This window comes from Pseudophryne corroboree, unplaced genomic scaffold, assembly GCF_028390025.1.
Source record: "Pseudophryne corroboree isolate aPseCor3 unplaced genomic scaffold, aPseCor3.hap2 scaffold_505, whole genome shotgun sequence".
Classification (NCBI taxonomy): domain Eukaryota; kingdom Metazoa; phylum Chordata; class Amphibia; order Anura; family Myobatrachidae; genus Pseudophryne; species Pseudophryne corroboree.
The window spans coordinates 130,279-156,026 of NW_026970110.1; the positions used below are offsets into that span (position 1 = coordinate 130,279).

General features: G+C 48.0%; 26 non-coding genes across 26 annotated transcripts; all 26 read right to left on the bottom strand.

Moving 5' to 3' along the window:
- Positions 1–883: 883 nt before the first annotated feature.
- Positions 884–1,046, bottom strand: LOC135030851 (U1 spliceosomal RNA). Its single transcript, XR_010226780.1, has one exon. It is a non-coding gene; the product is annotated as a U1 spliceosomal RNA (small nuclear RNA).
- Positions 1,047–1,198: 152 nt separating this feature from the next.
- Positions 1,199–1,362, bottom strand: LOC135030786 (U1 spliceosomal RNA). The gene has a single exon (XR_010226725.1). It is a non-coding gene; the product is annotated as a U1 spliceosomal RNA (small nuclear RNA).
- Positions 1,363–1,966: 604 nt separating this feature from the next.
- LOC135030792 (U1 spliceosomal RNA) lies at positions 1,967–2,129 on the bottom strand. The gene has a single exon (XR_010226730.1). It is a non-coding gene; the product is annotated as a U1 spliceosomal RNA (small nuclear RNA).
- Positions 2,130–2,281: 152 nt separating this feature from the next.
- Positions 2,282–2,445, bottom strand: LOC135030845 (U1 spliceosomal RNA). The gene has a single exon (XR_010226775.1). It is a non-coding gene; the product is annotated as a U1 spliceosomal RNA (small nuclear RNA).
- A 670-nt stretch (positions 2,446–3,115) lies between these two features.
- On the bottom strand, positions 3,116–3,278 carry LOC135030829 (U1 spliceosomal RNA). The gene has a single exon (XR_010226762.1). It is a non-coding gene; the product is annotated as a U1 spliceosomal RNA (small nuclear RNA).
- Positions 3,279–3,430: 152 nt separating this feature from the next.
- On the bottom strand, positions 3,431–3,594 carry LOC135030852 (U1 spliceosomal RNA). The gene has a single exon (XR_010226781.1). It is a non-coding gene; the product is annotated as a U1 spliceosomal RNA (small nuclear RNA).
- A 676-nt stretch (positions 3,595–4,270) lies between these two features.
- On the bottom strand, positions 4,271–4,433 carry LOC135030797 (U1 spliceosomal RNA). Its single transcript, XR_010226734.1, has one exon. It is a non-coding gene; the product is annotated as a U1 spliceosomal RNA (small nuclear RNA).
- A 152-nt stretch (positions 4,434–4,585) lies between these two features.
- LOC135030853 (U1 spliceosomal RNA) lies at positions 4,586–4,749 on the bottom strand. The gene has a single exon (XR_010226782.1). It is a non-coding gene; the product is annotated as a U1 spliceosomal RNA (small nuclear RNA).
- Positions 4,750–5,353: 604 nt separating this feature from the next.
- On the bottom strand, positions 5,354–5,516 carry LOC135030793 (U1 spliceosomal RNA). Its single transcript, XR_010226731.1, has one exon. It is a non-coding gene; the product is annotated as a U1 spliceosomal RNA (small nuclear RNA).
- A 152-nt stretch (positions 5,517–5,668) lies between these two features.
- LOC135030866 (U1 spliceosomal RNA) lies at positions 5,669–5,832 on the bottom strand. Its single transcript, XR_010226795.1, has one exon. It is a non-coding gene; the product is annotated as a U1 spliceosomal RNA (small nuclear RNA).
- Positions 5,833–6,502: 670 nt separating this feature from the next.
- LOC135030832 (U1 spliceosomal RNA) lies at positions 6,503–6,665 on the bottom strand. The gene has a single exon (XR_010226764.1). It is a non-coding gene; the product is annotated as a U1 spliceosomal RNA (small nuclear RNA).
- Positions 6,666–6,817: 152 nt separating this feature from the next.
- LOC135030854 (U1 spliceosomal RNA) lies at positions 6,818–6,981 on the bottom strand. The gene has a single exon (XR_010226783.1). It is a non-coding gene; the product is annotated as a U1 spliceosomal RNA (small nuclear RNA).
- A 675-nt stretch (positions 6,982–7,656) lies between these two features.
- LOC135030799 (U1 spliceosomal RNA) lies at positions 7,657–7,819 on the bottom strand. Its single transcript, XR_010226736.1, has one exon. It is a non-coding gene; the product is annotated as a U1 spliceosomal RNA (small nuclear RNA).
- Positions 7,820–7,971: 152 nt separating this feature from the next.
- LOC135030855 (U1 spliceosomal RNA) lies at positions 7,972–8,135 on the bottom strand. Its single transcript, XR_010226784.1, has one exon. It is a non-coding gene; the product is annotated as a U1 spliceosomal RNA (small nuclear RNA).
- Positions 8,136–8,809: 674 nt separating this feature from the next.
- LOC135030783 (U1 spliceosomal RNA) lies at positions 8,810–8,972 on the bottom strand. The gene has a single exon (XR_010226722.1). It is a non-coding gene; the product is annotated as a U1 spliceosomal RNA (small nuclear RNA).
- A 152-nt stretch (positions 8,973–9,124) lies between these two features.
- On the bottom strand, positions 9,125–9,286 carry LOC135030731 (U1 spliceosomal RNA). The gene has a single exon (XR_010226673.1). It is a non-coding gene; the product is annotated as a U1 spliceosomal RNA (small nuclear RNA).
- Positions 9,287–9,960: 674 nt separating this feature from the next.
- Positions 9,961–10,123, bottom strand: LOC135030784 (U1 spliceosomal RNA). The gene has a single exon (XR_010226723.1). It is a non-coding gene; the product is annotated as a U1 spliceosomal RNA (small nuclear RNA).
- A 152-nt stretch (positions 10,124–10,275) lies between these two features.
- LOC135030729 (U1 spliceosomal RNA) lies at positions 10,276–10,437 on the bottom strand. Its single transcript, XR_010226671.1, has one exon. It is a non-coding gene; the product is annotated as a U1 spliceosomal RNA (small nuclear RNA).
- Positions 10,438–11,111: 674 nt separating this feature from the next.
- Positions 11,112–11,274, bottom strand: LOC135030813 (U1 spliceosomal RNA). Its single transcript, XR_010226748.1, has one exon. It is a non-coding gene; the product is annotated as a U1 spliceosomal RNA (small nuclear RNA).
- A 152-nt stretch (positions 11,275–11,426) lies between these two features.
- On the bottom strand, positions 11,427–11,590 carry LOC135030856 (U1 spliceosomal RNA). Its single transcript, XR_010226785.1, has one exon. It is a non-coding gene; the product is annotated as a U1 spliceosomal RNA (small nuclear RNA).
- Positions 11,591–12,262: 672 nt separating this feature from the next.
- On the bottom strand, positions 12,263–12,425 carry LOC135030785 (U1 spliceosomal RNA). The gene has a single exon (XR_010226724.1). It is a non-coding gene; the product is annotated as a U1 spliceosomal RNA (small nuclear RNA).
- Positions 12,426–12,577: 152 nt separating this feature from the next.
- LOC135030696 (U1 spliceosomal RNA) lies at positions 12,578–12,739 on the bottom strand. Its single transcript, XR_010226640.1, has one exon. It is a non-coding gene; the product is annotated as a U1 spliceosomal RNA (small nuclear RNA).
- Positions 12,740–13,413: 674 nt separating this feature from the next.
- LOC135030814 (U1 spliceosomal RNA) lies at positions 13,414–13,576 on the bottom strand. Its single transcript, XR_010226749.1, has one exon. It is a non-coding gene; the product is annotated as a U1 spliceosomal RNA (small nuclear RNA).
- Positions 13,577–13,728: 152 nt separating this feature from the next.
- Positions 13,729–13,892, bottom strand: LOC135030868 (U1 spliceosomal RNA). The gene has a single exon (XR_010226797.1). It is a non-coding gene; the product is annotated as a U1 spliceosomal RNA (small nuclear RNA).
- Positions 13,893–14,563: 671 nt separating this feature from the next.
- Positions 14,564–14,726, bottom strand: LOC135030763 (U1 spliceosomal RNA). The gene has a single exon (XR_010226703.1). It is a non-coding gene; the product is annotated as a U1 spliceosomal RNA (small nuclear RNA).
- A 152-nt stretch (positions 14,727–14,878) lies between these two features.
- On the bottom strand, positions 14,879–15,042 carry LOC135030867 (U1 spliceosomal RNA). Its single transcript, XR_010226796.1, has one exon. It is a non-coding gene; the product is annotated as a U1 spliceosomal RNA (small nuclear RNA).
- Between the last annotated feature and the right edge of the window lie 10,706 nt (positions 15,043–25,748).

Consider the following 25,748-nt stretch of genomic DNA (forward strand, 5'->3'; position numbering starts at 1 on the left):
ACTATACCGTGATCCAGCGTGGCTGTAGGGGGCGGGCATTGTGCGCACTGGCGTGGACACTGATTACTGGGCAGCTGCTCCACTAGCCACCAGGGACAGTTAAGGAGCACAGCTCTGGGGGTTTTTCTCCTATATTAACCCCATTTTGTACTACCCGCAGTGCATTGTGATAGGTAATAGGGCCTGATTCAGGTTGGATTGCAATCGCAATAAGCAATCCAACTGCAAAAATTGCTAAGAGCATACGCATCCGCCTGCATTTTCTGCGGCACCCCGCAGATAATTCGATCGCCTCTGCCTGTCAATCGGTGCAGGGGGGGGGGGGGGGAGGGGGGTCAACAACACTCCATTTCCAAGTCGGAGATGGAGCGGTGCGGGGGCAGGGTTTCAATATTGGGTCGGCAACGGAGAAACAGGAGGCGTGGTTAGAGCGGCTGCATGACATCTCATGGGCCGGACTCCGCCAGTGGAGCCCCAGCGTCATGCAGTAGATTTTGTAGAGGCCTGGGAGGACTTCTGTTCCTGGAAGCTAGCTGTGTTGTGCAGCTTTTTTCCTCTGCCCCTACCTCTGGCAAGAAAGGACGCACCTCGCACTTTCCTTCGGTGTGGGGCTCATGTTGGCTATGCCCCAGCCCCTGAAGCATTCAAGCTGATTTCTTGCAGCAGCTGGGCACTGTAACAGCTCCAAAGCTGCTCTGTAAGGCAAGTAAAAGGGTGTGGGCCCTGCAGCACTACCTGTAGTTCGCATTGTGCATTGGAAGGCACAAAGTAAGCAGACGGGAGTAGTCAGGATAGTGCGCAAAGGCATAGAAGGGAGCGGCTCAAGAAAAGAGAAGTGGAAACAGACAGCAAACTAGGCTGGAGAGAGACCTGAGACAAAGAAATCTGAATTATACGAGAGCCGACCAGAAGAAACACACATTATGCAGTCAAGTGTCCCACATTTGGGGAAATCGCAGGAGCAGCACACCAAGAGTGCAATGGGTGAGATTTGCCCTGGGAGAAGCACCTTCCTGATCATAGTATCTCACATGGCAGGTAAGTAGGAGTTAGGCTAGAGCTGGGGAGGGTCGCTGCTCGGGCACCCCCCTGTCAAGTGAAGGAGATCCAACTGAGGCAGCACAAGGGAACTCTCGAAAGAAGAACAAGGCTAGAGGAAGATCTGAGACAAAGAAATCTGACTTTTACCAGAGCTGACCAGAGGAAAGCACAAACACAGTCCCCCACTACCACAAATAATGCAGTTGAGTTTCCCACATTTGGGGAAATCACAGGGGTCAGCATACCCAGAATGCAATGAATGAACCTCACCCTGGGAGAACAATCTTCATGACCATGGTATCTCCTATGCAAAATAAGTATGATTTGGGATTGGGCTGGGGAGGGCCGCTGCTCAGGCATATCTCTGTCAAGTAAAGGAGATTCAACTGAGGCAGCACAAGGGAACTCTCATCTGGGGACAACAACTGCAGGGAGAACACATATATTCAAATGAACATGGGAGGGCAGAAGGCTGCCTAATACTGAAGCACCCCCAAACAACAAACCAAATGCAACAACTAGTACAAGCATTCCTGGGGGAAGGTCTACAGAAGACGGATTTGCATAGTGATGTCATCCAAGCAGTGGGCCAAAGTTGGCTGGAACCCTCATCTGCATATGAAAAGAGAAAAGGGGTATGCAGGGCATGGCGGCCTTTTGCGGCACTTGGATGGCCCCTTAAGCATTCAAGCTGATTTCTTGCAGCAGCTGGGCACTGTAACAGCTCCAGAGCTGCTCTGTTAGGCAAGTAAAAGGGTGTGGGCCCTGCAGCACTACCTGTAGTTCGCATTGTGCATTGGAAGGCACAAAGTAAGCAGACTGGAGAAGTCAGGATAGTGCGCAAGGGCATAGAAGGGAGCGGCTCAAGAAAAGAGAAGTGGAAACAGACAGCAAACTAGGCTGGAGAGAGACCTGAGACAAAGAGATCTGAATTATACGAGAGCCGACCAGGGGAAACACAAATTATGCAGTCAAGTTTCCCATATTTGGGGAAATCACAGGGGCAGCACACCCAGAGTGCAATGGGTGAGCCTTGCCCTGGGAGAAGCACCTACATGATCATAGTATCTCACCTGGCAGGTAAGTAGGAGTTGGGCTAGAGCTGGGGAGGGTCGCTGCTCGGGCACCCCCCTGTCAAGTGAAGGAGATCCAACTGAGGTAGCACAAGGGAACTCTCGAAAGAGGAACAAGGCTAGAGGATAATCTGAGACAAAGAAATCTGACTTTTACCAGAGCTGACCAGAGGAAAGCACAAACACAGTCCCCCACTACCACAAATAATGCAGTCGAGTTTCCCACATTTGGGGAAATCACAGGGGTCAGCATACCCAGAATGCAATGAATGAACCTCACCCTGGGAGAACAATCTTCATGACCATGGTATCTCCTATGCAAAATAAGTATGATTTGGGATAGGGCTGGGGAGGGCCGCTGCTCAGGCACATCTCTGTCAAGTAAAGGAGATTCAACTGAGGCAGCACAAGGGAACTCTCATCTGGGGACAACAACTGCAGGGAGAACACATATTTTCAGATGAACATGGGAGGGCAGAAGGCTGCCTAATACTGAAGCACCCCCAAACAACAAACCAAATGCAACAACTAGTGCAAGCATTCCTTGGGGAAGGCCTACAGCAGACGGATTTGCATATGGTGATGTCATCCAAGCAGTGGGTCAAAGTTGGCTTCAACCCTCGTCTGCATATGAAAAGAAAAAAGGGATGGCAGGGCATGGCGGCCTTTTGTGGCGCTTGGATGACCCCTAATTCGCATTAAACATCTCCACCCTCCTTCAGTGTGGGGCTCATGTTGGCTATGCCCCAGCCCCTGAAGCATTCAAGCTGATTTCTTGCAGCAGCTGGGCACTGTAACAGCTCCAGAGCTGCTCTGTAAAGCATGTAAAAGGGTGTGGGCCCTGCAGCACTACCTGTAGTTTGCATTGTGCGTTGGAAGGCACAAAGTAAGCAGACGGGAGAGGTCAGGATAGTGCGCAAGGGCATAGAAGGGAGCGGCTCAAGAAAAGAGAAGTGGAAACAGACAGCAAACTAGGCTGGAGAGAGACCTGAGAAAAAGAGATCTGAATTATACGAGAGCCGACCAGAGGAAACACAAATTATGCAGTCAAGTGTCCCACATTTGGGGAAATCACAGGAGCAGCACACCCAGAGTGCAATGGGTGAGCCTTGCCCTGGGAGAAGCACCTTCCTGATCTTAGTATCTCACTTGGCAGGTAAGTAGGAGATGGGCTAGAGCTGGGGAGGGTCGCTGCTCGGGCAACCCCCTGTCAAGTGAAGGAGATCCAACTGAGGCAGCACAAGGGAACTATCGAAAGAAGAACAAGGCTAGAGGAAGATCTGAAACAAAGAAATCTGACTATTACCAGAGCTGACCAGAGGAAAGCACAAACACAGTCCCCCACTACCACAAATAATGCAGTCGAGTTTCCCACATTTGGGGAAATCACAGGGGTCAGCATACCCAGAATGCAATGAATGAACCTCACCCTGGGAGAACAATCTTCATGACCATGGTATCTCCTATGCAAAATAAGTATGATTTGGGATAGGGCTGGGGAGGGCCGCTGCTCAGGCACATCTCTGTCAAGTAAAGGAGATTCAACTGAGGCAGCACAAGGGAACTCTCATCTGGGGACAACAACTGCAGGGAGAACACATATTTTCAGATGAACATGGGAGGGCAGAAGGCTGCCTAATACGGAAGCACCCCCAAACAACAAACCAAATGCAACAACTAGTGCAAGCATTCCTGGGGGAAGGCCTGCAGAAGATGGATTTGTATACAGTGATGTCATCAAAGCAGTGGGCCAAAGTTGGCTGGAACCCTCATCTGCATATGAAAAGAGAAAAGGGGTATGCAGGGCATGGCGGCCTTTTGCGGCGCTTGGATGACCCTTAGTTCGCATTAAACACCCCCAGCCTCCTTCGGTGTGGGGCTCATGTTGGCAATGCCCCAGCCCCTGAAGCATTCAAGCTAATTTTTTGCAGCAGCTTGGCACTGTAACAGCTCCAGAGCTGCTCTGTAAGGCAAGTAAAAGGGTGTGGGCCCTGCAGCACTACCTGTAGTTTGCATTGTGCATTGGAAGGCACAAGGTAAGCAGACAGGAGGAGAAGTCAGGATAGTGCACAAGGGTATAGAAGGGAGGGGCTCATAAAAAAAAAGAAGTGGAAACAGACAGCAAACTAGGCTGGAGAAAGACCTGAGACAAAGAGATCTGAATTATATGAAAGCCGACCAGTGGAAACACAAATTATGCAGTCAAGTTTCCCACATTTGGGGAAATCACAGGGGCAGCACACCCAGAGTGCAATGGGTGAGCCTTGCCCTGGGAGAAGCACCTTCATGATCATAGTATCTTACCTGGCAGGTAAGTAGGAGTTGGGCTAGAGCTGGGGAGGGTCGCTGCTCAAGCACCCCCCTGTCAAGTGAAGGAGATCCAACTGAGGCAGCACAAGGAAACTCTCGAAAGAGGAACAAGGCTAGAGGAAGATCTGAGACAAAGAAATCTGACTTTTACCAGAGGTGACCAGAGGAAAGCACAAACACAGTCCCCCACTACCACAAATAATGCAGTCGAGTTTCCCACATTTGGGGAAATCACAGGGGTCAGCATACCCAGAATGCAATGAATGAACCTCACCCTGGGAGAACAATCTTCATGACCATGGTATCTCCTATGCAAAATAAGTATGATTTGGGATAGGGCTGGGGAGGGCCGCTGCTCAGGCATATCTCTGTCAAGTAAAGGAGATTCAACTGAGGCAGCACAAGGGAACTCTCATCTGGGGACAACAACTGCAGGGAGAACACATATATTCAAATGAACATGGGAGGGCAGAAGGCTGCCTAATACTGAAGCACCCCCAAACAACAAACCAAATGCAACAACTAGTACAAGCATTCCTGGGGGAAGGTCTACAGAAGACGGATTTGCATAGTGATGTCATCCAAGCAGTGGGCCAAAGTTGGCTGGAACCCTCATCTGCATATGAAAAGAGAAAAGGGGTATGCAGGGCATGGCGGCCTTTTGCGGCACTTGGATGGCCCCTTAAGCATTCAAGCTGATTTCTTGCAGCAGCTGGGCACTGTAACAGCTCCAGAGCTGCTCTGTTAGGCAAGTAAAAGGGTGTGGGCCCTGCAGCACTACCTGTAATTCGCATTGTGCATTGGAAGGCACAAAGTAAGCAGACTGGAGAAGTCAGGATAGTGCGCAAGGGCATAGAAGGGAGCGGCTCAAGAAAAGAGAAGTGGAAACAGACAGCAAACTAGGCTGGAGAGAGACCTGAGACAAAGAGATCTGAATTATACGAGAGCCGACCAGGGGAAACACAAATTATGCAGTCAAGTTTCCCATATTTGGGGAAATCACAGGGGCAGCACACCCAGAGTGCAATGGGTGAGCCTTGCCCTGGGAGAAGCACCTACATGATCATAGTATCTCACCTGGCAGGTAAGTAGGAGTTGGGCTAGAGCTGGGGAGGGTCGCTGCTCGGGCACCCCCCTGTCAAGTGAAGGAGATCCAACTGAGGTAGCACAAGGGAACTCTCGAAAGAGGAACAAGGCTAGAGGATAATCTGAGACAAAGAAATCTGACTTTTACCAGAGCTGACCAGAGGAAAGCATAAACACAGTCCCCCACTACCACAAATAATGCAGTCGAGTTTCCCACATTTGGGGAAATCACAGGGGTCAGCATACCCAGAATGCAATGAATGAACCTCACCCTGGGAGAACAATCTTCATGACCATGGTATCTCCTATGCAAAATAAGTATGATTTGGGATAGGGCTGGGGAGGGCCGCTGCTCAGGCACATCTCTGTCAAGTAAAGGAGATTCAACTGAGGCAGCACAAGGGAACTCTCATCTGGGGACAACAACTGCAGGGAGAACACATATTTTCAGATGAACATGGGAGGGCAGAAGGCTGCCTAATACTGAAGCACCCCCAAACAACAAACCAAATGCAACAACTAGTGCAAGCATTCCTTGGGGAAGGCCTACAGCAGACGGATTTGCATATGGTGATGTCATCCAAGCAGTGGGTCAAAGTTGGCTTCAACCCTCGTCTGCATATGAAAAGAAAAAAGGGATGGCAGGGCATGGCGGCCTTTTGTGGCACTTGGATGACCCCTAATTCGCATTAAACATCTCCACCCTCCTTCAGTGTGGGGCTCATGTTGGCTATGCCCCAGCCCCTGAAGCATTCAAGCTGATTTCTTGCAGCAGCTGGGCACTGTAACAGCTCCAGAGCTGCTCTGTAAAGCATGTAAAAGGGTGTGGGCCCTGTAGCACTACCTGTAGTTTGCATTGTGCGTTGGAAGGCACAAAGTAAGCAGACGGGAGAGGTCAGGATAGTGCGCAAGGGCATAGAAGGGAGCGGCTCAAGAAAAGAGAAGTGGAAACAAACAGCAAACTAGGCTGGAGAGAGACCTGAGAAAAAGAGATCTGAATTATACGAGAGCCGACCAGAGGAAACACAAATTATGCAGTCAAGTGTCCCACATTTGGGGAAATCGCAGGAGCAGCACACCCAGAGTGCATTGGGTGAGCCTTTCCCTGGGAGAAGCACCTTCCTGATCTTAGTATCTCACTTGGCAGGTAAGTAGGAGATGGGCTAGAGCTGGGGAGGGTCGCTGCTCGGGCAACCCCCTGTCAAGTGAAGGAGATCCAACTGAGGCAGCACAAGGGAACTATCGAAAGAAGAACAAGGCTAGAGGAAGATCTGAGACAAAGAAATCTGACTATTACCAGAGCTGACCAGAGGAAAGCACAAACACAGTCCCCCACTACCACAAATAATGCAGTCGAGTTTCCCACATTTGGGGAAATCACAGGGGTCAGCATACCCAGAATGCAATGAATGAACCTCACCCTGGGAGAACAATCTTCATGACCATGGTATCTCCTATGCAAAATAAGTATGATTTGGGATAGGGCTGGGGAGGGCCGCTGCTCAGGCACATCTCTGTCAAGTAAAGGAGATTCAACTGAGGCAGCACAAGGGAACTCTCATCTGGGGACAACAACTGCAGGGAGAACACATATTTTCAGATGAACATGGGAGGGCAGAAGGCTGCCTAATACGGAAGCACCCCCAAACAACAAACCAAATGCAACAACTAGTGCAAGCATTCCTGGGGGAAGGCCTGCAGAAGATGGATTTGTATACAGTGATGTCATCCAAGCAGTGGGCCAAAGTTGGCTGGAACCCTCATCTGCATATGAAAAGAGAAAAGGGGTATGCAGGGCATGGCGGCCTTTTGCGGCGCTTGGATGACCCTTAGTTCGCATTAAACACCCCCACCCTCCTTCGGTGTGGGGCTCATGTTGGCAATGCCCCAGCCCCTGAAGCATTCAAGCTAATTTTTTGCAGCAGCTTGGCACTGTAACAGCTCCAGAGCTGCTCTGTAAGGCAAGTAAAAGGGTGTGGGCCCTGCAGCACTACCTGTAGTTTGCATTGTGCATTGGAAGGCACAAAGTAAGCAGACAGGACGAGAAGTCAGGATAGTGCACAAGGGTATAGAAGGGAGGGGCTCATAAAAAAAAGAAGTGGAAACAGACAGCAAACTAGGCTGGAGAAAGACCTGAGACAAAGAGATCTGAATTATATGAAAGCCGACCAGTGGAAACACAAATTATGCAGTCAAGTTTCCCACATTTGGGGAAATCACAGGGGCAGCACACCCAGAGTGCAATGGGTGAGCCTTGCCCTGGGAGAAGCACCTTCATGATCATAGTATCTTACCTGGCAGGTAAGTAGGAGTTGGGCTAGAGCTGGGGAGGGTCGCTGCTCAAGCACCCCCCTGTCAAGTGAAGGAGATCCAACTGAGGCAGCACAAGGAAACTCTCGAAAGAGGAACAAGGCTAGAGGAAGATCTGAGACAAAGAAATCTGACTTTTACCAGAGGTGACCAGAGGAAAGCACAAACACAGTCCCCCACTACCACAAATAATGCAGTCGAGTTTCCCACATTTGGGGAAATCACAGGGGTCAGCATACCCAGAATGCAATGAATGAACCTCACCCTGGGAGAACAATCTTCATGACCATGGTATCTCCTATGCAAAATAAGTATGATTTGGGATAGGGCTGGGGAGGGCCGCTGCTCAGGCACATCTCTGTCAAGTAAAGGAGATTCAACTGAGGCAGCACAAGGGAACTCTCATCTGGGGACAACAACTGCAGGGAGAACACATATTTTCAGATGAACATGGGAGGGCAGAAGGCTGCCTAATACTGAAGCACCCCCAAACAACAAACCAAATGCAACAACTAGTGCAAGCATTCCTGGGGGAAGGCCTGCAGCAGATGGATTTGCATATGGTGATGTCATCCAAGCAGTGGGTCAAAGTTGGCTTCAACCCTCGTCTGCATATGAAAAGAGAAAAGGGGCGTGCAGGGCATAGCGGCCTTTTGCGGCGGTTGGATGACCCCTAGTTCGCATTAAACACCTCCACCCTCCTTCGGTGTGGGGCTCATGTTGGCAATGCCCCAGCCCTTGAAGCATTCAAGCTGATTTCTTGCAGCAGCTTGGCACTGTAACAGCTCCAGAGCTGCTCTGTAAGGCAAGTAAAAGGGTGTGGGCCCTGCAACACTACCTGTAGTTCGCATTGTCCGTTGGAAGGCACAAAGTAAGCAGACAGGAGGAGAAGTCAGGATAGTGCACAAGGGTATAGAAGGGAGGGGCTCAAAAAAAAAGAAGTGGAAACAGACAGCAAACTAGGCTGGAGAGAGACCTGAGACAAAGAGATCTGAATTAAATGAAAGCCGACCAGGGGAAACACAAATTATGCAGTCAAGTGTCCCACATTTGGGGAAATCACAGGAGCAGCACACCCAGAGTGCAATGGGTGAGCCTTGCCCTGGGAGAAGCACCTTCCTGATCATAGTATCTCACCTGGCAGGTAAGTAGGAGTTGCGCTAGAGCTGGGGAGGGTCGCTGCTCGGGCACCCCCCTGTCAAGTGAAGGAGATCCAACTGAGGAAGCACAAGGGAACTCTCGAAAGAAGAACAAGGCTAGAGGAGGATCTGAGACAAAGAAATCTGACTGTTACCAGAGCTGACCAAAGGAAAGCACAAACAGTCCCCCACTACCACAAATAATGCAGTCGAGTTTCCCACATTTGGGGAAATCACAGAGGTCAGTATACCCAGAATGCAATGAATGAACCTCACCCTGGGAGAACAATCTTCATGACCATGGTATCTCCTATGCAAAATAAGTATGATTTGGGATAGGGCTGGGGAGGGCCGCTGCTCAGGCACATCTCTGTCAAGTAAAGGAGATTCAACTGAGGCAGCACAAGGGAACTCTCATCTGGGGACAACAACTGCAGGGAGAACACATATTTTCAAATGAACATGGGAGGGCAGAAGGCTGCCTAATACTGAAGCACCCCCAAACAACAAACCAAATGCAACAACTAGTACAAGCATTTCTGGGGGAAGGTCTGCAGAAGACGGATTTGCATACAGTGATGTCATCCAAGCAGTGGGCCAAAGTTGGCTGGAACCCTCATCTGCATATGAAAAGAGAATAGGGATATGCAGGGCATGGCGGCCTTTTGCGGCGCTTGGATGACCCTTCGTTCGCATTAAACACCCCCACCCTCCTTCGGTGTGGGGCTCATGTTGGCAATGCCCCAGCCCCTGAAGCATTCAAGCTGATTTCTTGCAGCAGCTTGGCACTGTAACAGCTCCAGAGCTGCTCTGTAAGGCAAGTAAAAGGGTGTGGGCCCTGCAGCACTACCTGTAGTTCGCATTGTCCGTTGGAAGGCACAAAGTAAGCAGACAGGAGGAGAAGTCAGGATAGTGCACAAGGGTATAGAAGGGAGGGGCTCAAAAAAAAAGAAGTGGAAACAGACAGCAAACTAGGCTGGAGAGAGACCTGAGACAAAGAGATCTGAATTAAATGAAAGCCGACCAGGGGAAACACAAATTATGCAGTCAAGTGTCCCACATTTGGGGAAATCACAGGAGCAGCACACCCAGAGTGCAATGGGTGAGCCTTGCCCTGGGAGAAGCACCTTCCTGATCATAGTATCTCACCTGGCAGGTAAGTAGGAGTTGCGCTAGAGCTGGGGAGGGTCGCTGCTCGGGCACCCCCCTGTCAAGTGAAGGAGATCCAACTGAGGCAGCACAAGGGAACTCTCAAAAGAGGAACAAGGCTAGAGGAAGATCTGAGACAAAGAAATCTGACTGTTACCAGAGCTGACCAGAGGAAAGCACAAACAGTCCCCCACTACCACAAATAATGCAGTCGAGTTTCCCACATTTGGGGAAATCACAGGGGTCAGCATACCCAGAATGCAATGAATGAACCTCACCCTGGGAGAACAATCTTCATGACCATGGTATCTCCTATGCAAAATAAGTACGATTTGGGATAGGGCTGGGGAGGGCCGCTGCTCAGGCATATCTCTGTCAAGTAAAGGAGATTCAACTGAGGCAGCACAAGGAAACTCTCATCTGGGGACAACAACTGCAGGGAGAACACATATTTTCAAATGAACATGGGAGGGCAGAAGGCTGCCTAATACTGAAGCACCCCCAAACAACAAACCAAATGCAACAACTAGTACAAGCATTCCTGGGGGAAGGTCTGCAGAAGACGGATTTGCATACAGTGATGTCATCCAAGCAGTGGGCCAAAGTTGGCTGGAACCCTCATCTGCATATGAAAAGAGAATAGGGGTATGCAGGGCATGGCGGCCTTTTGCGGCGCTTGGATGACCCTTAGTTCGCATTAAACACCCCCACCCTCCTTCGGTGTGGGGCTCATGTTGGCAATGCCCCTGCCCCTGAAGCATTCAAGCTGATTTCTTGCAGCAGCTTGGCACTGTAACAGCTCCAGAGCTGCTCTGTAAGGCAAGTAAAAGGGTGTGGGCCCTGCAGCACTGCCTGTAGTTTGCATTGTGCATTGGAAGGCACAAAGTAAGCAGACAGGAGGAGAAGTCAGGATAGTGCACAAGGGTATAGAAGGGCGGGGCTCAAAAAAATAGAAGTGGAAACAGACAGCAAACTAGGCTGGAGAAAGACCTGAGACAAAGAGATCTGAATTATATGATAGCCGACCAGTGGAAACACAAATTATGCAGTCAAGTTTCCCACATTTGGGGAAATCACAGGGGCAGCACACCCAGAGTGCAATGGGTGAGCCTTGCCCTGGGAGAAGCACCTTCATGATCATAGTATCTTACCTGGCAGGTAAGTAGGAGTTGGGCTAGAGCTGGGGAGGGTCGCTGCTCAAGCACCCCCCTGTCAAGTGAAGGAGATCCAACTGAGGCAGCACAAGGGAACTCTCAAAAGAGGAACAAGGCTAGAGGAAGATCTGAGACAAAGAAATCTGACTTTTACCAGAGGTGACCAGAGGAAAGCACAAACACAGTCCCCCACTACCACAAATAATGCAGTCGAGTTTCCCACATTTGGGGAAATCACAGGGGTCAGCATACCCAGAATGCAATGAATGAACCTCACCCTGGGAGAACAATCTTCATGACCATGGTATCTCCTATGCAAAATAAGTATGATTTGGGATAGGGCTGGGGAGGGCCGCTGCTCAGGCACATCTCTGTCAAGTAAAGGAGATTCAACTGAGGCAGCACAAGGGAACTCTCATCTGGGGACAACAACTGCAGGGAGAACACATATTTTCAGATGAACATGGGAGGGCAGAAGGCTGCCTAATACTGAAGCACCCCCAAACAACAAACCAAATGCAACAACTAGTGCAAGCATTCCTGGGGGAAGGCCTGCAGCAGATGGATTTGCATATGGTGATGTCATCCAAGCAGTGGGTCAAAGCTGGCTTCAACCCTGGTCTGCATCTGAAAAGAGAAAAGGGGTATGCAGGGCATGGCGGCCTTTTGCGGCTTGGATGACCCCTAGTTCGCATTAAACACCTCCACCCTCCTTCGGTGTGGGGCTCATGTTGGCAATGCCCCAGCCTTTGAAGCATTCAAGCTGATTTCTTGCAGCAGCTTGGCACTGTAACAGCTCCAGAGCTGCTCTGTAAGGCAAGTAAAAGGGTGTGGGCCCTGCAGCACTACCTGTAGTTCGCATTGTCCGTTGGAAGGCACAAAGTAAACAGACATGAGGAGAAGTCAGGATAGTGCACAAGGGTATAGAAGGGAGGGGCTAAAAAAAAAAGAAGTGGAAACAGACAGCAAACTAGGCTGGAGAGAGACCTGAGACAAAGAGATCTGAATTAAATGAAAGCCGACCAGGGGAAACACAAATTATGCAGTCAAGTGTCCCACATTTGGGGAAATCACAGGAGCAGCACACCCAGAGTGCAATGGGTGAGCCTTGCCCTGGGAGAAGCACCTTCCTGATCATAGTATCTCACCTGGCAGGTAAGTAGGAGTTGCGCTAGAGCTGGGGAGGGTCGCTGCTCGGGCACCCCCCTGTCAAGTGAAGGAGATCCAACTGAGGCAGCACAAGGGAACTCTCGAAAGAAGAACAAGGCTAGAGGAGGATCTGAGACAAAGAAATCTGACTGTTACCAGAGCTGACCAGAGGAAAGCACAAACAGTCCCCCACTACCACAAATAATGCAGTCGAGTTTCCCACATTTGGGGAAATCACAGGGGTCAGCATACCCAGAATGCAATGAATGAACCTCACCCTGGGAGAACAATCTTCATGACCATGGTATCTCCTATGCAAAATAAGTATGATTTGGGATAGGGCTGGGGAGGGCCGCTGCTCAGGCATATCTCTGTCAAGTAAAGGAGATTCAACTGAGGCAGCACAAGGGAACTCTCATCTGGGGACAACAACTGCAGGGAGAACACATATTTTCAAATGAACATGGGAGGGCAGAAGGCTGCCTAATACTGAAGCACCCCCAAACAACAAACCAAATGCAACAACTAGTACAAGCATTCCTGGGGGAAGGTCTGCAGAAGACGGATTTGCATACAGTGATGTCATCCAAGCAGTGTGCCAAAGTTGGCTGGAACCCTCATCTGCATATGAAAAGAGAATAGGGGTATGCAGGGCATGGCGGCCTTTTGCGGCGCTTGGATGACCCTTAGTTCGCATTAAACACCCCCACCCTCCTTCGGTGTGGGGCTCATGTTGGCAATGCCCCAGCCCCTGAAGCATTCAAGCTGATTTCTTGCAGCAGCTTGGCACTGTAACAGCTCCAGAGCTGCTCTGTAAGGCAAGTAAAAGGGTGTGGGCCCTGCAGCACTGCCTGTAGTTTGCATTGTGCATTGGAAGGCACAAAGTAAGCAGACAGGAGGAGAAGTCAGGATAGTGCACAAGGGTATAGAAGGGAGTGGCTCAAAAAAAAAGAAGTGGAAACAGACAGCAAACTAGGCTGGAGAGAGACCTGAGACAAAGAGATCTGAATTATATGAAAGCCGACCAGTGGAAATACAAATTATGCAGTCAAGTTTCCCACATTTGGGGAAATCACAGGGGCAGCACACCCAGAGTGCAATGGGTGAGCCTTGCCCTGGGAGAAGCACCTTCATGATCATAGTATCTCACCTGGAAGGTAAGTAGGAGTTGGGCTAGAGCTGGGGAGGGTCGCTGCTCAAGCACTCCCCTGTCAAGTGAAGGAGATCCAACTGAGGCAGCACAAGGGAACTCTCGAAAGAAGAATAAGGCTAGAGGAAGAAATGAGACAAAGAAATCTGACTTTTATCAGAGCTGACCAGAGGAAAACACAAACACAGTCCCCCACTACCACAAATAATGCAGTCGAGTTTCCCACATTTGGGGAAATCACAGGGGTCAGCATACCCAGAATGCAATGAATGAACCTCACCCTGGGAGAACAATCTTCATGACCATGGTATCTCCTATGCAAAATAAGTATGATTTGGGATAGGGCTGGGGAGGGCCGCTGCTCAGGCACATCTCTGTCAAGTAAAGGAGATTCAACTGAGGCAGCACAAGGGAACTCTCATCTGGGGACAACAACTGCAGGGAGAACACATATTTTCAGATGAACATGGGAGGGCAGAAGGCTGCCTAATACTCAAGCACCCCCAAACAACAAACCAAAAGCAACAACTAGTGCAAGCATTCCTGGGGGAAGGCCTGCAGCAGATGGATTTGCATATGGTGATGTCATCCAAGCAGTGGGTAAAAGTTGGCTTCAACCCTCGTCTGCATATGAAAAGAGAAAAGGGGCGTGCAGGGCATGGCGGCCTTTTGCGGCGCTTGGATGACCACTAGTTCGCATTAAACACCTCCACCCTCCTTCGGTGTGGGGCTCATGTTGGCTATGCCCCAGCCCCTTAAGCATTCAAGCTGATTTCTTGCAGCAACTGGGCACTGTAACAGCTCCAGAGCTGCTCTGTAAGGCAAGTAAAAGGGTGTGGGCCCTGCAGCACTACCTGTAGTTCGCATTGTGCGTTGGAAGGCACAAAGTAAGCAGACGGGAGAAGTCAGGATAGTGCGCAAGGGCATAGAAGGGAGCGGCTCAAGAAAAGAGAAGTGGAAACAGACAGCAATCTAGGCTGGAGAGAGACCTGAGACAAAGAGATCTGAATTATACGAGAGCCGACCAGGGGAAACACAAATTATGCAGTCAAGTTTCCCACATTTGGGGAAATCGCAGGAGCAACACACCCAGAGTGCAATGGGTGAGCCTTGCCCTGGGAGAAGCACCTTCATGATCATAGTATCTCACCTGGCAGGTAAGTAGGAGTTGGGCTAGAGCTGGGGAGGGTCGCTGCTCGGGCACCCCCCTGTCAAGTGAAGGAGATCCAACTGAGGCAGCACAAGGGAACTCTCGAAAGAAGAACAAGGCTAGAGGAAGATCTGAGACAAAGAAATCTGACTTTTACCAGAGCTGACCAGAGGAAAGCACAAACACAGTTCCCCACTACCACAAATAATGCAGTCGAGTTTCCCACATTTGGGGAAATCACAGGGGTCAGCATACCCAGAATGCAATGAATGAACCTCACCCTGGGAGAACAACCTTCATGACCATGGTATCTCCTATGCAAAATAAGTATGATTTGGGATAGGGCTGGGGAGGGCCGCTGCTCAGGCACATCTCTGTCAAGTAAAGGAGATTCAACTGAGGCAGCACAAGGGAACTCTCATCTGGGGACAACAACTGCAGGGAGAACACATATTTTCAGATGAACATGGGAGGGCAGAAGGCTGCCTAATACTGAAGCACCCCCAAACAACAAACCAAATGCAACAACTAGTGCAAGCATTCCTGGGGGAAGGCCTGCAGCAGATGGATTTGCATATGGTGATGTCATCCAAGCAGTGGGTCAAAGTTGGCTTCAACCCTCGTCTGCATATGAAAAGAGAAAAGGGGCGTGCAGGGCATGGCGGCCTTTTGCGGCGCTTGGATGACCCCTAGTTCGCATTAAACACCTCCACCCTCCTTCGGTGTAGGGCTCATGTTGGCTATGCCCCAGCCCCTTAAGCATTCAAGCTTATTTCTTGCAGCAGCTGGGCACTGTAACAGCTCCAGAGCTGCTCTGTAAGTGCTAAAACACACGAGGCGGCTGTCGCCGCCCGGCAAACACACGGCCGGCTTTTAACTGCTGCCGTGATGTAAAGACACATGCAGCGCAATGTGTCCTTACACACGGCACGGTGCCGGCCCAGCTGCCGGGTAACAGCCGGGACTCACCACTGAATAGTCCGGCTGCCGGCCCGTGCTCCTGCCGTCTGTCTGATTCAGTGTATAAGCACTGTCAATGAGTGCTTACACACACAACAGCTATTCGCCGGGAACGATGTGTTTCCTCACCCATACATCACATGGTTTATTGATAAAAACACTACAACCCGCCCACATCAGTGCACTCACTGCAGGCGTAGTTTGGAGAAAATGGCAGAGCTAGATATTGACACTGAGAGACTGATTTCCTTGGTAGAAATCAGACCAGTTTTGTGGGATAAAACTCTTGAAGTTTATAAAGACAGAAATGCCACCAGAAAGGCTTGGCACGAGCTTTGCTGTGATTTGAAAGCTGATTTCAATGAGCTTGCTGAGAATGATAAAGTACTGTTTGGTTAGTATTTGATTTATTGTTTCGATTTATAATACAGTTGTGTCATTTATATATATATATGTCTATATATCTATGTATATGTGTGTGTTTGTGTTCTTTTCGGACTCAGTACATTTTTCTAATCAACTTTCTATTGGGCCAAACTGGGAATACTTTTTTGTTGTAGTTTTCTGTGTCAAGCAACTGTGCACCAGTGCCGTAACTAGACATTTTAGCGCTGTGTGCAAAAAACAGCAACAGCGGCCCCCACACTTATGTAATATAAGGGCAGTGTGCGCCGCAGCCGTTCCAAAAAATATAGGGTCATGGCTTCATGGGGAAGGTGTGTGGCCACAAAAGAATCCCAATTCATACTACGGTGCACAGTAGTCTCTATTATTTAAATTACACCGCACAGTAGCGCCACTACACCAGGTAGAGCCCCTTTTACACAGTACGGCTGATAGATTCCCCTTTTTACACATTACGGCAGACAGAGGGGGGTCATTCGGATTTGATCGCTCACTAGCAACTTTTGGGTGCGCTGCGATCATAGAGTCGCCGCCTATGGGGGAGTGTATTTTCACTTGGCAAGTGTGGGAACGCCTTTGCAGCTGAGTGGCCCCATAACAGTTTTTGCAGTTTCTGAGTAGCTCTGGACTTACTCAGCCACTGCGATCACTTTAGTCTTTTTGGTCGTGGAATTGACGTCAGACACCCGCCTTGCAAACGCTTGGACACGCCTGCGTTTTTGCAAACACTCCCAGAAAACGGACAGTTGCCAACCATAAACACCCTCTTCCTGGCAATCACCTTGCGATCGACTGTGCGAATGGATTCTTCGTAAAATCTATCGGCCAGCACCGATCCTCTTTGTACCCGTAGGACGCGCCTGCGCATTGCAGTGCATATGCATGCACAGTTTGGCCAAGTTTTAACATGATCACAGCGCTGCAAAAATTTCCTAGCGATCGAACAACTTGTAATGACCCCTAGAGTCCCCCCTTTTACACATTACGGAAGACAATCCCTGTTTAAGCACATTACGGCAGCCAGTCCCCCTTTTCACACATTCTGGCACACAGGATTTCCCTTTTTCCACATTACGGCAGCCAGTCCACCTTTCATACATTAGGTAAACAGGAGAGAGAGATAGATAGATAGATAGATAGATAGATAGACAGACAAATAGCAGCGCTATGTAATTGGTGGCAGCGTCACATGCAGCTGTCCCTCTCCTTCCGCATTGGCTGGCCGCCGCCGCTGTGAATGCTGGGATGAGGGAGGCGCATCCCAGCATTCACAGCGGCGGCGTCCAGACAATGCAGAAGGAGAGGGACAACTGCAGCAGCGCCACCAACAATTACACTGCGCTGCTGCAGCTCCAGAGTCCCCCTACTCCTCCCCTGCCCCCGGAGCTGCTCCTCTCCGGCGGCAGCACACGCACACAGGCGGCTTGTAGTGACTCATTACAATGCCGCTGATGACTTACCGACGCCGGAATCCCAACAACACAATGCCGACAGGGGTGGCGAGCGGAACGCAGCCCCTTGCGGGCTAGCTTCGCTCGCCACACTGCGGGCACGGTGCCTCGCTACGCTCGGCACACTATTATATTCTCCCTCTATGGGTGTCGTGGACACCCACGGAGGGAGAATATGTTGGGATTGTGGCAGTTGGGATTCCGTCGGCGGTATCTTGACCGCATCCCACATATATATATGCTCAGGTATTTTTATAATATTGAGACTCTGGTTGTGGATTGTTGATACTAATATGAAATGGGTGATCTGCATTAATATCTATTTATATTAATATTGGGTTGTTCATATGTATAATTACGAATATACTGGGCTGACTCCGCCCACATAATGACACAATTTTGGCGCGTTTTTTGAATAATGGGTATTTAGGGAGCCGGTGAGGCATGGTCAGTTAGGCTGCTGATGTGCTAAATATGAAGTGACAGCTCTCTGATGTTTCCTGTGTCCCCTGATGACGGTCTGGATATGGCCGAAAACGTTTGGGCTTGGGCTTTTTTCAAAGTTATTGGACTGTAGCAAACAGTCATGCTGTGCTATCTATGCTGTCTGGAGAAATAAAATTTCAAATTTGATATCTACACCTATGCAAAGACTGGTGAGTGCTCCATTTGCTTTTCTCTTTAATTGGATTCTCTGGAGGGAATCCATGGATGACACCCCAGCTGCTGTATTGAGGATATAAACGTGAGTGCGACTTGCCCTTCTTCTATACATAAAGAAATTAGGATCCTGATTGTGGACTACTTTCTTGGTCTGCACCCGTGGACATTTATACAATTAGATCAATATATTATGCCGTTTTTTGACCATATAGTGGTCGACTCCGATATGACATTTTTTTGTCATTTTAATTAATTGATTTTTTGTCAGTGCACTGGTCCTATATTTCTCCTTGGTGTCATTCCACAGTAGGATATGTCAATAGGATTATCTCTAGATATGCATGTTTAATTTTATGTATGTTTTTGTTTTCCTGTATTTACCTTCCTCTTCTGAATTCATCTTCCCTAACTCAGCTCCAATACCTGACTGTGTTTGTTTGGTTAAGTCTGATTTTACATAATGTCTCAATCTGAGGTTGTTTTGTTTGATGAGGAATTGTTATCAGCCGCTGAAAATCAGCTGGTATCACTGACTGATGACGATGCCGAAAAGGTATATTTTGACCACTTTGAATTCACCAGGCTCCCTGATGAGAAACCTATTGATTTGATGCATAAAATCATACGCCTCAAAAGAAGGGAAACAGAATTGACATTACATGGTCAGTTCTTGTCAGAATATCACAGGTCCAAGAGAATTCCTAGAGGATTCCGCATCACTAATACGCCAACCATTGGTAGAACCAATGCTGTGTTTTGCAGCAAGTGGTGCGGGGTCCTCAATAAATGTTCCTTGGACCTGATCCTCCTAGTTATTGAGGAAGTCGGTATTGAACTTGTGAAGGTCCGTGATGAAATCACGAAATTTGAAAAATCTAATTTAACGACTTTGAAAAATGACAAGACTGACAACTGGTGTGAAAAAATTCAGACACAATTAAATACATACAGGGAGGAGTTGGTCTCTTTTAAGAGAAAAAAACTGCAGACTGTAACGACTGACTATGCTACACATAATGTGTATAGATGGCTTTCTGGTAATCCTAGTGGAGGTAGGAGACAGAGGACATACCGTCCACAGAAATATAGAAATAAATTTGGATTAGAGTCATCAACATCACAGTCTGCATCTGACTCTGAACCTAATGCACCACTTCCACCAAGTGGTTTTTTAGGTCCACGAAGGAGACGGGCGGGCACACCTGGAAACCAGGTAGACCACACCCGCGGAGGGGGGGATTCAGGCGGAAGAAACAGGAGGAGATAGAATCGGGATGTGTATTCAATTTATCCAATCATGTTTTGTCTAAGGCTGAAGGTTCTCTCTTGGCCCTGGGATTAAGTTTTGTGCCTTCCTCTAGGCATGATGAGTTTAATTTCGCTGTGGATCATTATAAGTTTGGGAGGAAGTTAAGGCTACGCGATTTTTTCATGGACAAAGATGAGACTGGTCGTTTTGAACAGACAGGTTCTCAATTTTTGAAACCAAGCCTTTTTGATCCACAGACTAATAACGCCAGCATACGTACTTTCCTGAGGATGACAGAACATGATTGCAAGGAATCTAAGGTTAAGAGGGTTTTTGATAACCTTAATTTCCAACAGAGACAGGCCCTTAAATCCTTGAGGGACAATGACACCATTGTGATCCGCCCTGCGGATAAGGGCGGGGCAATTGTCATCCAGGATGCAGTTGATTATGACAAAGAAATTAAACGCCAGCTGACGGATGTGACAACTTATACCAAGTGTAGCATGAATCCTATGCCAGGTATAAAAAGACGAATAGACCAGGTCATTGATATGGCCACTCAGAATGGTTGGCTCACTGAACAGGTCGCTTCGTACTTAAAGGTGGAGTTTCCGATCTGCCCATTGATTTATACACTGCCTAAGGTCCACAAGTCATTGGTGGACCCCCCTGGCAGGCCTATCATCTCTGCCAGGGGTTCCCTTTTGCAGCCCTTAGCTATTTTTGTGGATAGTTTTTTACAAGAACTTATCCCTCACATCCCGAGTTATCTTCGAGATACGAGCGACTTCTTGGACAACATTCTTGCGTTTAGAGATCTTAGTGAAAATATGCTATTTGTAACCATGGATGTTTCATCTTTATATACTATCATTCCCCATATAGAAGGGATTGAGGCAGTTAGAAAATTGATGATCATACATGGTGACATGCATCTTCCATGTGAATTTATTTTGGAGCTACTTGAGTTAATTTTGATATATAACCATTTCACTTATCAGGGTAATTATTACCTCCAATGCTCGGGGACCGCGATGGGGTCTAATGTGGCCCCGATGTATGCTGGTATTTTCATGCATGATTATGAGTCTAAAAACATCTACCCTAAATTTGGCAATAAGATCGCCTATTACAAGAGATTTATAGATGACATATTTCTGCTGTGGAGTGGCACCAGGGAGGAATTTTATTCTATGTTGAATGAACTTAACAATTTAGAGTCCACGGTTCGTTTTACTGGGGTTTGTGAGTATGACTCCATCAATTTTTTGGATGTGACTATATTCCGGAATGGAATGGAACTGGGTTCTACATTGTATAGGAAAGAAACCGATAGAAACACCTTCCTGCATGCGACCAGTAAACACCCGCCCTCTCTTAAATCAAGCCTCCCTATTTCCCAATTTATGAGGGTCTTACGGAACAACACTAACCCTGATACCGCAGAAGTTCAAATCAGAGAGATGAAAGAACGTTTCCTCGAAAGGGGATATACAAAGACCACAGTGGAGAGCTGTCTCATTAAGGCAAAACGTAAGGTACATCAGAAACGTAACCAGGGACAGAGCCGGATGATATTTGTGACACAATATGATGATATGTCTCCGGTTATCTCCAAAACCTTGAAAAAGCATTGGCCATTAATTAGATCTGACCCGAAGTTTAAGGGTACTCTGGAGAATCCACCAATGATGGCTTATAGACGTGGTAGAAACCTGAAGCAGATCCTTATGCAACCTGCCCGACGTCTTAATGCCAAGGAAAGCAGTACATGGCTGCACTCTCAGAGGCCAGGTTGCTTCAGATGCGTTGGTTGTGTGACGTGCCGCTCGCTGCTGCCAGGCACTTCTTTTCCACACCCTCACACTGGAAAAGTGATTAACATCAGATATAAGCTTCACTGCAGGTTAAACCATGTAGTCTATATGCTTTTATGCCCATGTGGCCTGGCATACGTTGGGATGACGACCTGCACCTTCAGAGAACGAATGGCAAACCACAGGAGCTCGATCCACCAGGCAATTATATCTGGTTCATCTGATAAACCGGTGGCACAGCACTTCTTAAAAGCGGGACATCAGGGCTCAGCACTTAGGTGTCGTATAATTGATTGGGTCCCGGAACCCGAGAGGGGCGGAGACCGTGCCCTTATATTGAGAAAATTGGAGGCAAGATGGATTTTTAGATTGGGAACTCTAGCTCCCAATGGACTAAATGAGAATAATCACCTTGGGATTTTCCTTAGATAAAGAAGAGGGGCTTTTGCCCTTTAGACCAGTGCACTGAAAAGTGTTAATTAAATACACTTTTAATTGATGTTCATATATGCATGTGTTTTAGACGCATGCATATATGTACTCATGTTTATGTATTCATGTTGTATGTTGGTGTTTGTCATGATAGAGTATTACCCACACCTCATTGGCTCCTTATTGCCCACATCTTTGTTTAGTTGAACAACCCTATTGATCATCCAAAAAAATCCATAAAATTAGTATTTGGATTCCCTTTTTTATATATATATATATATATATATATATATATAATTTCTGTCCCATATTGTTTTAAATATGTCCTTATACAAAGTGGTTTTCCCTGTCAGCAGGCGATTGTAGTTCCGCCTGTCTATGCCTGGTTGCGTGGCAACCATAGGTAATATATGCGGTGAGCCGCTCGGAGGGTCACCCGGCAACCAGTGATTTAGAATGTCATCTATTGGCCGTGGTGTGACGCCCGGGAGGTTGCTTGGCAACCAGTCCGAGACGTCATTTCCGTTCCGGCGGTTGTCAGCATCATGTCATCTGTGGAGTGACGCTCGGAAGGTTGCTAGGCGACCAGTCCGATACGTCACTTCCGTTTAGGTCCCGATTGGCGGCTGACAGAGATGGGGCGGCTGGGTAGTGGTTGCTATGCAACCATTACGATCTTTGCTCAGGTATTTTTATAATATTGAGACTCTGGTTGTGGATTGTTGATACTAATATGAAATGGGTGATCTGCATTAATATCTATTTATATTAATATTGGGTTGTTCATATGTATAATTACGAATATACTGGGCTGACTCCGCCCACATAATGACACAATTTTGGCGCGTTTTTTGAATAATGGGTATTTAGGGAGCCGGTGAGGCATGGTCAGTTAGGCTGCTGATGTGCTAAATATGAAGTGACAGCTCTCTGATGTTTCCTGTGTCCCCTGATGACGGTCTGGATATGGCCGAAAACGTTTGGGCTTGGGCTTTTTTCAAAGTTATTGGACTGTAGCAAACAGTCATGCTGTGCTATCTATGCTGTCTGGAGAAATAAAATTTCAAATTTGATATCTACACCTATGCAAAGACTGGTGAGTGCTCCATTTGCTTTTCTCTTTTTCTCTATATATATATATATATACACACACCAGGGCCGTAACTACGTGTGTGCCAAGGGGGCTTGGCACACAGCGCAGTTGCCCTGAGGGCGCAACGGCCAGCGGCATGTAATGAGTCAAATTGACTCATTTCATGCCGCCGAAGTCTGCGCCGTGCGCCCCGCTGTGTAGGGAGAAGAGGACCAGCGCCGGGCAGCGGAGAGAAGGAGGAGGAAGGAGGGGGAGCAGTGAGCCGCAGCAGCGCTATTTGATTGGTAGTAAGCGCCGCTGCAGCATCCCCCTCTCCTCCTGTATTGGCTGCCCGGCGCTGCTAAGGATGCTGGGATGCGGTTTCCCAGCATCCACAGCAGCGCCAGGCAACCAATACAGGAGGAGAGGGGGATGCTGCAGCGGCGCTTACTACCAATCAAATAGCGCTGCTGCGGCTCCCTGCTCCCCCTCTTTCCTCCTCCTTCTCATCTCACACAGCCTGCACCGAGAGGAAGCTGCACGAGGAGCCTGTCAGCGGGGAGAAAGTAAGTATATTCTCTCTCTCTCTCTCTCTCTCTCTCTCTCTCTTGGTCACCGTCTGCCGCAATGTGTAAAAAGGGGTCCCGTCTGCCGCAATGTGTAAAAATGGGGACTGGCTGCCGCAATGTGTAAAAAGGGGGCCTGGATGCCGCAATGTGTAAAAAGGGGGCCTGGCTGCCGCAATGTGTAAAAAGGGGGACTGGCTGCCGCAATGTGTAAAAAGGGGGACTGGCTGCTGTAATGTGTAAAAAGGGGGACGCTGTCTATTGTAATGTATAAAAGGGGCGCTACTGTGCAGCGAAATTTGAATAATGTAGACTACTGTGCACCGTAGTATGAATTGCTATTATTTTGTGGCCACGCACCCTTCCCCTTTAAGCCACGCCCCTATAAATTTTTTGCGCACCTTAGGCGTGCACTGCCCCTATCTTACATTGGGGGGGGCGCCACTATCGTTTCTTGCACACAGCGCTAAAATGCCTAGTTACGGCACTGACACACACATACACACACACACAATGTACATCCACCGTTACTCCCACTAAAGTCCGTACCGGCCAGGTGCTCACCCAGGTAAGATACCTCACAAATACACTACGAACTCGGGTGCCACTCAAGGGTCTCTGCAGTTAGTACAACAGACAGTGGATCTTGTAAATCAACGTTTTGATTTAATGACTAAATCGTCATCAGGATGTGAAACTGAGGCCGATTTAGACATGAAATGGAAACGTTGATCTACAAGATCTACTGTCTGTCGGACTAACTGTGCAGACCCTTTAGTGGCACCAGACTTCGTTGTGTGTGTGTGTATATATATATATATATATATATATACATACATACACACACTTACAGGTAGTTCGGTACTCAGATGCACGCAAGTTACCCTGATATCCTGGCCTGGTCCAGCATGTACTAGGCTTGAAAAGTGATCAATTGTAGAAGTGATGGCACTCAGAGGCTTTTGGGAACACAAAGGAATTTATTCACAAAGTAACATGAGGCAGCACATCTACGTTTAGGTGCACAACGCAACATCTTCGTGATTTATTAAACAAAAGCACAACACAGATGAGCGACATTAGTATGGCAACTTAAACAATTTTAAGGTGCGCACAAATTGTGCATAAAAAAACGCACATGTAGAACAGTGACTTTGCGGGTATATAAGGTATATATGCAATACTCCGTTTGCACACATATCACTTGTTGCTGACATTGTGCATAACCAAAACCAAAACTGGGGAGCACCACGGGTCATTGATGTGACAGGTGAACGTCATCAAACAAGGTGCAACACTGTGCGAAACACGACTGGGGCCCAGCTGACCGTAAATCTCCTGTTGTGTTTACATTTTTAGCACAGTTTAATGAAAATGACTACAGTCAGATTTTTGACATTTGCCAGGACACAGCTCCAATGTCTGTTACAAAGTATTTGGCAAATATTTGTCTGACGTTGTTTGCGGTCATGCCTCCTCGTGCTGTGGGTTCACGTTGCCAATCTTCCAAGCCTGTTATTGATGTAGTGTCCTCAATCTGAAACCCATCTCTAGCCCTAACAAAATTATGGAGAATTATACAAGTCTTGACAATGTCAACGGCAAAATCGGGATTGACATTAATTGGTCTATGGAAAATTCTCCACTTATTAGTTAGAATGCCAAATGAGCATTCCACATATCTACGGGCTCGACTCAGGCGGTAGTTAAAAATTCTTTTGTCTTGCGTCAGGTTTGGCCCACCATAAGGTCGGAGTAGATGCTTATGAAGTGCAAATGCTTCGTCACCCACAAACACATATGGCACTTTAGGACTTTCTGTTCCTGGTAGACATTTCTCGTCTGGAAGTTGGTGTGTGTTTGTTATAATTGACCTCCACAGACTAGATCTTTTCCAGATAGCAGAGTCGCAGTCTTTACCAAAACTTCCTATATTCACGTAGACAAAGCGGTATTTGGAGTCTGCAATGGCCATTAACACTACAGAATAGTAATCTTTGTAATTGAAGTACATTGAGCCGCTGCTGGATGGACAAATTAGTCGGATATGTTTGCCATCTAATGCCCCTATGCAATGTGGGAAGTTTGCGTTTTTCTCAAAATCAGCTGCTATCGATTGCCAGTGTTCTTTTGTAGGTGTAGGTAGGCATTCTGATTGCATGACTGACCAAATGGCTCGGCAAACTTCTTTAATTATCTGATTTACAGTTGAAATTCCAATTCGATAACTATAGTGTAGATCAGTAAAAGTGCACCCACTTGCCAGATATCTGAAAAGAACAAATGCAAACTATGAGTAATTGGTCAGTAGGTCTTTGGTAAACATTACAAAATGTAAAACATTTATATTGTTATTGAATGATATTGTTCTAGGTAAAGAAGTCATGAGAAGATGGAGCAATATTCGAGACTCCTTTGC